The 10,873-nt window shown below is 49.4% G+C and overlaps 1 non-coding gene across 1 annotated transcript; it reads right to left on the reverse strand.

Annotated features, from left to right (window-relative positions):
• Positions 1-254: 254 nt before the first annotated feature.
• Positions 255-328, reverse strand: TRNAD-GUC (transfer RNA aspartic acid (anticodon GUC)). The gene has a single exon. It is a non-coding gene; the product is annotated as a tRNA-Asp (tRNA).
• Positions 329-10,873: the final 10,545 nt, after the last annotated feature.

Here is a 10,873-nt window from a genome sequence, read left to right on the forward strand (position 1 = left end):
CTTGTTTTTTCTATAACCCACCTTTGCGTCTTCCTTGGAGAATCTTCTGATGAAGGATCATCAGATTGCCTTTCCACTTCAATTAATTACATAGTTCCGAACCTAACAAACAAAAAAAGCGAGATGGAAAAATAGGAAAAAAAAAGAAAAGAAATCAAGACTCCTTTTTGCTTTGGGAATGCAAGTATACCCCTTGACATTATTTACTAATTCATAGAAAGGGAAAAATGGATTTTTGTATTTATTGGATCCGTCGGGATTGGCGGGGCTCGAACCCGCAGCTTCCGCCTTGACAGGGCGGTGCTCTAACCGATTGAACTACAATCCCAGGGAAATAAGGGATCTGGCAAGGGCTTTTTCTATCCTGTGGCTCTTTGATCTGAGGACCTAGTCCTGGTCAGCTTTCAAGCATCACCGATTCCGGTAGCTTTGCCGACATATCCACTTCAACCAGTATACGCGCGTAGTGGCCAAAAGACCCATCAATAGTGTTTTTGTCAATCTTTAACGGAGTACCAACGGCCCGGGAAGTGGAAAAGTCTGTCTATCTTTTTTAGGTATTACACTAGCCTCGCTTTCGGAGGTAGTATAGATAGCTCCCGAACCGGAAGTTTTGTTTTTCTGGTTGCTTTCCTAAACGTCATCAGAGGTTTGATTTCCGCTTTTATGCAATAACAACTTAAGGTTGTTGGTGTTTAATGAAACCAACACCTAAAACTATGGAGAAAAACCATGAACTATACCTAGTGTAATGACTGGAAGAAGACGGAGTAAAGAACAATCGGAAATCTTGCACGAAAGGAGAAAATATCAGTTGTATTTGAAAATATGAGATAGCGTAAAAAATGATACACGAGCTCGAGCCCTATTTATAGATTTACAAGCGGAGGGGTAAAATAGTAAAAACATCTTCGGTGCATGCGTCCTGCGTGGTGGAAGGGCACGCTGGTAATTTTGATAATACGCGGGAGACCTTCCCGCGCGTTTATTGGCTCCTCTGATGGAAATGTCTTCTCTGGCGAAGGCGTCTTCTCTGGTGATATTGATATTTCTGGCATGAAGGACTCCTCTGGTAAACACGTCTTCTCTGGCATGAAGGACTCCTCTGGTAAACACGTCTTCTCTGGCAAGGGCGTCTCCTCTGGCGGTAATGACTTCTCTGATGGAGTTGACTTTTCTGATGACGATGACTTCCCTGACGATGGTGACTTTTCCGGCGCGGATGATTCCTCTGGAGAAGAGGGCTCCTCTGTCAAGAATGACTTCTCTGTTGCGGATGACTCCTCTGGCTAGAGTCATTCCTCTGATGGATGAAATTCTTCTGGTAAAAATGGTTCTTCTGACCCATACGGCTCCTCTGATGAGAATGATTCCTCTGATTTGTACTCTCTCCCTACTCTGCATATATTGCTCCTCACCAACCACTCCCCCCTCTAGTCTGGTTGAACCGGGTATTCTTCGTGTTCAACCAGTGGTGTGTTATCAGCATCAAAGCTTTGTTATTTTCCTTGGCCCCTGTAAATCATAAAGACATAAGCATTTTGACATTTTGACATTATGAGAAAGTAAAAAGAGGCCCTGTAAATTGTTCTCTGGCATTTTTGTTACTCCCGCCCCCTGGTCTGGTTAGTTCACTCTGGAGAGATGCAACTAGTCAGAGGACTCGCCCGCGTGGATGACGTCATCCGCATTAAATGTCTGCCCAGTCTACAGTATTTTCCCCGTACCCCGAGGTTACTTTTTAACCTTTGCGTCCTTTCGGCTTTCCGTAGAAATTCCCATCCGTTGATTTCTTCCGTATGCCACGTGCCGTTCATCCCGCGTGCTGGTGGTTACCCGCGTACAATCTTACTTAGCCGATTCGAACTCCCCTTTTTTCACTATTCTTCTTCTCCAAGTTTTCTGAGCGAATTTTCTGCATTTTCCGGCAATTTCCTCACTGCTCCGGCGTTCTCACGTGACCCTTCCGCTCCAGGTTTTACCGTCCATCTTTTTCTGGCCTAGGTAACTCGCGCATCCTCTTCCCTGCAATTTTGTGTTTATTCATAGTGTAGTGGTATAACTGTTGGTGCTCTGATTGAGCGTGTTAGAAACCCTAGGATTAGCATTTCCTAACATGGCCTGCACCTCCGCCCCTCAACCCTCTCGCTCGCCCTCTCCTTCTGCCCAAGACCCTTCATCTTCCTCCCCATCGCGGCAAGATCCTGAAAATCTTCCTTCCCCCTCTATTTCTGACGAATCTCAAACTGCACCCCCTCCTTCTCCACCTAGGAAAAAAAAGGGAAAAAGCCCCGCCAACCCCCCAAAAGTATTCCTCCATCCCGCCTTAGTGTCGCGGAGGTGGAAAAATTGAAAAGCAAATGTAGGCGTCCTGCAGGTTTGCAGTTCGAGGCCTTCTCTAAGGGTTCAACGCCTCCCGAGAGCCTTCACCATCACAAGTTAATAGTTGTTTGGAAAGCCCAGATAGAGGCTGGTTTAAGGCTCCCTCCCCCTACCTTGCTGGTTGACGTTTGTAATTACTTTCACATCCCCTTTTTTCAAGTCGCTCCTTCTGCTATCCGGAGGTTATATGCCTTCCATGTTTTGTGCCGGGCTAACGGTGTTGGGGACACCGCCAAGCTATTTTGCCAAACCCAGACCCTTCGCATGCAAGGCAATCCCTTGTACAGTTTTGCTTCTCACCCTAAATATCCTACTACTTTTCTTTCCTCCCTGAATTCCTTGGATAAGGGCTTCCTGGAATATTATTGTTATGTGCGCACCCTTTTCGGCAACTGGCGCGAGTATGGTGCTTCGGAGCTGGAATGGCATACAAGTCGCACTACTTATAAACCAGCCTCTCCCGAAGTCCCTTCTACCCGTGACCAGAGTATTATAACTCACCTTAATGCTATGAATAAGGCCCAGCCTCTAGACTGTAGGTACCTGGCCGAGGACAATTCCTCTCTGGCATATAATGGTCTGTTTCCCCTGTATCCAGCGAGATCAATAGGTAAAAAATATACATTAGAAAACACATTAGCTTTTGTTACCCTGCTTTTAATGATGTGAAATTTTGGTTTGCAGATATGTCTTGGAGATCGAAATGTGGGGACAATTTGCCTGACACCCCTTCTCTTGCTGGCAGCGGAGCACATGGCCCAAGCGGTTCTGCTTCCAGAACAAGTCCCTCGGAGCAGCCTGCTGGTTCCGAACTGATCCCCATTCCCCCTGTAGTTGAAATCCCAGAGGGGAATGTGGAAGCCTCGCACCCCTTTGATGCGGAGGAAGTTGATGCGGGGGCTCTTGTTCACAGAAGTAGGCACTCCAGTGCTGGTGACACCGCTGACACCCGTGAAGAAGATATCCAAGTCGTGGATATTATCGATGAGGTTCCTTCACCTGATTCGGCTCCCGATGCCACCCTTGCCGATCTTACGAAGAAGAGGAAGAGAGGTTCCCTGATCTCTGTGGGTGAGAAGGAGAGACAGGAGGGCCTAAAAAAGGCTGGCAAGTCCTCAGAGCCAGCGAGGAGGTCTACTGGTGGTGTGAAGATTCTCACTCCTGCTGGGGACAAGGGCAAAGGGCCAGCGAAGAAGTCAGCTGGTGGTTCCAAGGTTCTCCCCTCTGCCGGTGGAAAGGGTAAGGGCAAAGCTGTGGTGCCCTCGGCTGCTGAGTCAGAGGATCTTGTTCCTGGGCCCATTTCGAGTTTATCGGGTAAGGCATTAATTAATGCGCTGATAGCTCGTGTCCACTCGGAGGACCGGGAGAAAGTGGAGAATTTGTCTCGGGCGTCTCTGGCTACTCAGCTATGCCAGCTGGCTCTTCAGGTACCCTGCATATTATATCTTTGCCATAAAAAATTCGAGTTACTAACCTCTCTATTGTTCTGTTGGGCCCCCTCTGTTTGCTTGCAGGTGGAATCACGGTTATGGGGTGCTGTTAAGTGCATCCATGACTATGATATGGCAGAGAAGGAAAGAGAAAAAGAGCAGGCAGAGGTCGCCCAGCGCGATGATGTTGTTGCTGGAGTTGTGGAGCGCTTGAGCAAGGCTGAAGCGGAGGTTGTTGAGTTGAAAGCTAAATTAGCTCAGGTGGAGGTGGAGAGAGCTTCCTTGGCCTCCGAATTGTCGAGGGCCACAAAAGAGGGCCATGAATGCCTGGCCAGGTTCAAAGCTGGTTATGAAAGAGACTACGAGGAAGCCAGGCGGGGCTGGAAAAGGATACTTGTGGAAGCTCAGAACCGCGCGTTCGTCCTGGGGGCTCGAGATCAACGCCTGGAGTATTTCTTGTCTCCGCGGGGTCAACATTTCCTGGGGTTGATGCTGGAAGGCACTCTGGAGGCTTTCAAAAAGACTCCCGAATACTTGGAGGATTTTGGACCCCTCTTTGCTTATGTGATAGAGCAAACAGCTTCCAAGGCATTGGAGATGGCGGGGGCCACCCCAGAGCAACTTGCCACTTTGAATTTCAGAGCCCTGATGGATAACCTCCAGGATGAGGAGATAAATAAGCGGATGGGATCCCTGCGCATTCTCCAAAGAAGCCAGAGTGGTGGTACCCAGTACTAGAGAAAGCCATTCCCTATTTTTCTCTTGGGATTGGATCTGACTCGCTGCCCTCTACTCCCGCGTATGCACCTGCGTTCTCTGCTTCCTTGGCGCGCTTTGTGAACCGGCTGCGGGATCCTTCTGGCGAAAGCTCCCGAACATTTTCCCAATTTGGCCTGGAGCCTCCCCTGCCCTCTGACTTAGCGGCCTCTGTCTTCACCGACTCTGCCTCTTCCCCCGCTGCGGTGGGACAGCTGTTCGACCTGTACCAAAATGAGTATCTGTATGTGCAGGAGGCTGCAAAGTTGTTGGATTTGGGAGTTCGTCTTCCTCAAGTGAAGGAAACTGGCCCGTTGCCCGTGTTCACAGAGAAAGCCGTTTCTGGCCATGCTTCTGCCAGTGGTGTTCCTCCCCTAATTTCATCTGCCTCTGCTCCTGTCTCCTCTGCTGCTGCTCAAGCTGCTTCTGTTCCTCCCTCTTGATGTTCCCCCTTTTACTCCTGACTTTATCAAAAGGAAAATTTTGTAACTCTTTAATTTGTACCAACTGAACACTTACCGCCGGTTTTTGATGTACATCTTTGCCTCTTGGGCATGTTTTAATGAAATTTCGTTCCCCTCCTTGCTTCTTTTATCTCTGTTATTTGTGTTGTTTTCGCTGCCTGTTGAGGTGGGGTTTATATTTCCGTCTTTCCCCTGTTGATTTGAATTGGCTTGTTATGATTGTTGTTGATGCTTCTCTGATCCCCTCCCTTGGAATTGCTTTAATTTCTTGTGATGACTCCTCTTCTGCGGATTGAGATGACTCCTCTGGCGAGGATCGTTATGACTCCTCTGGCGAGGATTGTGACGACTCCTCAGGCGAGGATGACGATGCCTCCTCTGGTGAGGATGGTGATGACTCCTCTGGCGAGGATGGTGATGACTCCTCTGGCGAGGATGGTGATGACTCCTCTGGCGAGGATTGTGATGACTCCTCTGTCGAGGATTGTGATGACTCCTCTGTCGAGGATGGTGATGACTCCTCTGGCGAGGATAGTGATGACTCCTCTGTCGAGGATTGTGATGACTCCTCTGTCGAGGATGGTGATGACTCCTCGGGCGAGGATTGTGATGGCTCCTCTGTCGAGGATGGTGATGACTCCTCTGGCGAGGATTTGGTTGACTCTTCTAGGAAGGATTTCACCGCCTCCTCTGACGAGGATTTGGTTGATTCTTCTGGAAAAGATTTCACCGCTTCCTCTAACGAGGATTTGGTTGATTCCTCTGGAAAGGATTTCACCGCCTCCTCTGACGAGGATTTGGTTGATTTCTTTGCTGGCGATTTCGCGCTTCCCATCCAAGCTGCTTCCCATCCGCGCTGCTTCCCATCCAAGCTGCTTCCCATTCAAGCTTGAGCACTCTGCGCGGAGCATGGAAGACCCGGAGGGTGCAACCAACTTTCGCGGCTTACGATTAAATAGTAACCCTCTGCGTGGAGCATGGAAGGCCCAGGTGGCACGACCAACTTTCACGGCTTACGATTAAATAGTAACCCTCTGCGTGGAGCATGGAAGGCCCGGGTGGCACGACCAACTTTCACGGCTTACGATTAAATGCTATCTCTGCGCGGAGCATGGAGGGCCCGGGCGGCACAACCAACTTTCGCGGCTTACGATTGACAGGGACACCCTGCATGGAGCTTGGCAGACCCGGGGGGGTGCACACCACCTTCCATGGCTTATGGTTAAATGCAACCTCTGCGCGGAGCATGGAGGACCCGGGGGGTGTAACCAACTTTCGCGGCTTATGATTAAGTGCAATCTCTGCGCGGAGCATGGAGGGCCCGGATGGCGCAACCAACTTTCGCGGCTTACGATTGAATAGTAACCCCCTGCACGGAGCATGGAAGACCCGGGGGGTGCGACCAACTTTCGTGGCTTATGGTTAAAGGATCACCCTGCACGGAGTTTGGCAGACCCGGGGGGTGCACGCCTCCTTCCGTGGCTTATGGTTAAGCGATCACCCTGCACGGAGCTTGGCAGACCCGGGGGGTGCACACCACCTTCCATGGCTTATGGTTAAATGCAACCTCTGCGCGGAGCATGGAAAACCCGGGGGGTGCAACCAACTTTCGCGGCTTATGATTAAGTGCTATCTCTGCGCGGAGCATGGAGGGCCCGGGCGGCACAACCAACTTTCGCGGCTTACGATTGACAGGAACACCCTGCACGGAGCATGGAAAACCCGGGGGGTGTGACCAACTTTCGTGGCTTACGGTTAAAGCAACCTCTGCGCGGAGCATGGAAAACCCGGGGGGTGCAACCAACTTTCGCGGCTTACGATTAAGTGCTATCTCTGCGCGGAGCATGGAGGGCCCGGGCGGCACAACCAACTTTCGCGGCTTACGATTGAATAGTAACACCCTGCACGGAGCATGGAAAACCCGGGGGGTGTGACCAACTTTCGTGGCTTACGGTTAAAGCAACCTCTGCGCGGAGCATGGAAAACCCGGGGGGTGCAACCAACTTTCGCGGCTTACGATTAAGTGCTATCTCTGCGCGGAGCATGGAAGGCCCGAATGGCACGACCAACTTTCGCGGCTTACGATTGTCAGGAACCTCTGCGCGGAGCATGGAGGGCCCGGGTGGCACAACCAACTTTCGCGGCTTACGATTGACAGCAACCTCTGTTCTGGTTGAGCATGACCCCTCTGCTCTGGTGGAGCGTAATTCCTCTGGTTTGCCCTAGTCTTGCTGAGAAGCAATTTTTGAATTTAAAAATTGGGACCTACGGGTATACACCCTACTCCCCCCTCTGGTGACATGTGCAATACTCTGTTATGAACATGTTGACCCAATTATTTCTTACTCCCTTCTCCGACCCATAAGCTCATGCGGGCCCATTACCCCTTAGCCCATTTCTTAATCCCAGTATCGCCTCTATATATATCCTCTTCCGATCCTTCAAACCCTGGATCTGTTGATGTTTTGCCTCCCTAGATCGGTTGTAAGGCACTCAAGTAAGGGAATTTCCCCTCTAAACACTCACATCCCCGAGGGCTCCGCCTTTTCCCCTGTGCTTCTGGTGTAGATCTCTAACTTTGTGGTTGTAACGAGTGGAGTTCCCTTGCTTGAGTGTTTTATAACCAGGCTCCTCAGATCTAGACGTTGATTTCCCAGATCTGGGCGTTGGGTTTCCGGATCTGAGCGTTGGTTCCTCAGATCTGGCCTTTAGTTTGTTCCTCCTCTGTATTCTTTCTTTTTGGCATTTTGACTTGTTATTTTTCTTGGTATTCTGCAGACACAGAGTGGAGTTGAAGTAGATCTGAAAGGTGAGCGTGTCCCAGCCACGAAGAAGAACTCGGAGTGTTGGATCATGGAAGAAGAGACGTCCATCCCTGATGCTTGTTTTCCCTTTGGCCTGCTAAGAAGCAGTTTTTGTATTTATTTCTCCCTTGTCCTGCTAAGAAGCAGTTTGCATTTTGAATTTAAAAATTGAGGATTATGGGTGTACACCCTACTCCCCCCTCTGGTGACATGTGCAGTGCTCTGCATGAACATGTTAGGTAGCATATGTAATGTAAGAAAACAAAAATTGAAATAAACAAACACAACACCAGAGAATTCCCTAGAACCACATATCTGTTTTATTGATATTATGGCCCCGGACCTCGTTAAAACCCCTGTGGGGAAAAAGAGTATCCGGTCTACAAGTGATTACTCCTGCTAAGAAGCAGTTATACATAGAACTTTTTGAGTGTGTTTATATTCCATGGTCTGGGTAGAGCTCTGCCGTCTGAATCCGACAATATGTACGCACCGCCTCCCAAAACCTCTGTGACGATGTATGGCCCTTCCCAATTGGCTTCGAACTTACCCACCGCCTTTAATGCATCAGCTCGCTTGAGAACCAAATCTCCCTTCGACAATTTCCTCACTCTGACCCGTTTATCATATCCCGCTTTGATAATGCCTTTGTACTTGGCCGCTCTGACACGGGCTTCCTCCCTCTGTGCCTCCACCAAGTCCAGCTCTGCTCGGCGGAGCTCCTCATTGTGCTCAGTGTCATACGTGGTAATCCGGTATGATTCTAGTCGTGCCTCTGCTGGTATCACCGCATTGGATCCATACACCAGTGTGAATGGTGCCTCCCCTGTCGCCGTTTTTGGACTAGTTCGGTAAGCCCAAAGAACGGTATCCAGCTCCTCCACCCACTTCCCTCTGCTCTGATTTAGCCTCTTCTTGATGCCCTCACATATGGTCCTATTAGCCAATTCTACTTGTCCATTTGCCTGTGGATGAGCCACCGAGACAAACCGCTGTGTGATATCCATTCGATCGCAGAAGTCCGCAACCCGTTGCCCTGTAAATTGAGTCCCATTATCAGACACGATGATGCGTGGCACTCCGAATCTGCAGCAGATATTCCTCCAGATAAAACGTTCCACTGTAACTTCATCGATCTTGCTCACGGCCTCAGCTTCGACCCATTTGGAAAAATAGTCCACTGCCACAATGAGAAAGCATTTCCCTCCAGGTGCTGTAGGCAGCTTCCCAACTATATCAATGCCCCATTTATCAAACGGACAAGCAGCGTACATTACACCCATGGGCTCCCCTGGTATGTTGATTTTCCCGGCATGCCGCTGGCAAGCTTCACACTTGCGGACAAACTCTCTGGCTTCCTGGTTGATGTGAGGCCAATAAAAACCTGCCCGAATGATCTTGCGTACAAGGTCTCGAAATCCGGTGTGCCCGCCGCAGCAACCTGCATGAATCTCTTTCAGAGCAAAGTTAGCTTCCTCTGGCGATAAACATTTTAGCAGAGGTTGAGTAAAAGATCTTTTGAAGAGTTGATCATTGATTAGGCAGTAATTTTCATAGCGGGCCCTTTGGTTGGATTCTCTGCTTAGTCGTTCCCCTGTCTTCAGAAAGTGTATAATCGGAGCCCGCCAATCATCTCTGATCTCTACCGAGAACACCTGCGAAGTTTCCATCTCTCTGGTATCACAGAGTAAAATGATCTCGTCGCTCCAAGTTTGCTCTACTGCGCTAGCCATGCGCGCCAGTAGGTCGGCCTTCGTGTTCTCCTCCCGAGAAATCTGTTCGAGCTTAAACTCCATGAATTTTTCTTTCATTTCGCTAATTTTGGTATGGTACGCCTTCATCCTCTGATCCTTGACATTGTAACTTCCCGAGAATTGTTGTGCAACCAACTGGGAGTCTGTCTTTATAATGACACACTCAGCTTTAAGCTCTGATAGGATATGAGCCCCTCTGACCACGGCCTCATACTCTGCCTCATTGTTAGATAACCGACAGGTGAATTTGATGGTGAACTGGTATGTCCCATAACCTGGCGAAGTAATATAAACCCCAATTCCGCACCCCTCTTTTGTCACTGACCCATCCACATAAGCCACCCAGAACTCTGGTATGGGACGACGAGTTGTTTCTTGTATGAAGTCTGCCAATGCCTGCGCCTTGATCGCCGTTCGTGGCTCGTACTCTACATCATATTCCCCTAGTTCCACAGCCCATTTGACCATTCTTCCCGACAAATCCGCGCGCCCCAAAACTTGTTTAAAAGGTAAAGACGTGCGTACCACCACTCGATGTGAAAGGAAATAAGGCCTCAGCTTTCTTGCCGTGATCATGACCGCCAGAGCCGCCTTCTCGATCTCTGTGTAGTTGAGCTCAGGGCCCTGAATAATTCTGCTGACAAAATAGATGGGTCTCTGATGACTTCCCTCCTCTCTGATTAGCACAGAGCTGATTGACTCCTCCCCCATAGCTATGTATAAATACAACGTTTCTCCCGGAACTGGCTTGGTCAGAGTTGGGAGTTTTGCTAGGTATACTTTAAGATCTTCAAACGCCGCTCGGCATTCCTCTGTCCATAGAAACTTGGTTCCCTTCCTCAACACTTTGAAAAACGGCATGCTTCGCTCTGCCGATCGCGATATAAACCTGCTCAAAGCAGTGATACGCCCATTCAGAGTCTGCACCTCCTTGATTCCTCTGGGCGGTGTCATTTCTAAAATAGCTTTGACCTTGTCGGCGTTGACCTCAATCCCTGCTGGCGTGACTTTATACCCCAAGAATTTCCCTGTGGTGACCCCAAAAGTACACTTGGCTGGGTTCAACATGAGCCTGTGATCTCTGACTACTGTGAAGATCTCTTCCAGATCAGACACATGGTCCTCTGCCCTGTTACTCCGTACGAGCATATCGTCTACGTATACTGAGATATTCTTAGCAAGCTGTTCTTTGAAAATTTTCTCCATCATCCGCTGATATGTGGCTCCTGCATTCTTCAGACCAAACGGCATACTCTTCCACCCATATACTCCACAACAGACGG

Source organism: Salvia miltiorrhiza, chromosome 5 (genome assembly GCF_028751815.1).
Source record: "Salvia miltiorrhiza cultivar Shanhuang (shh) chromosome 5, IMPLAD_Smil_shh, whole genome shotgun sequence".
Lineage (NCBI taxonomy): Eukaryota > Viridiplantae > Streptophyta > Magnoliopsida > Lamiales > Lamiaceae > Salvia > Salvia miltiorrhiza.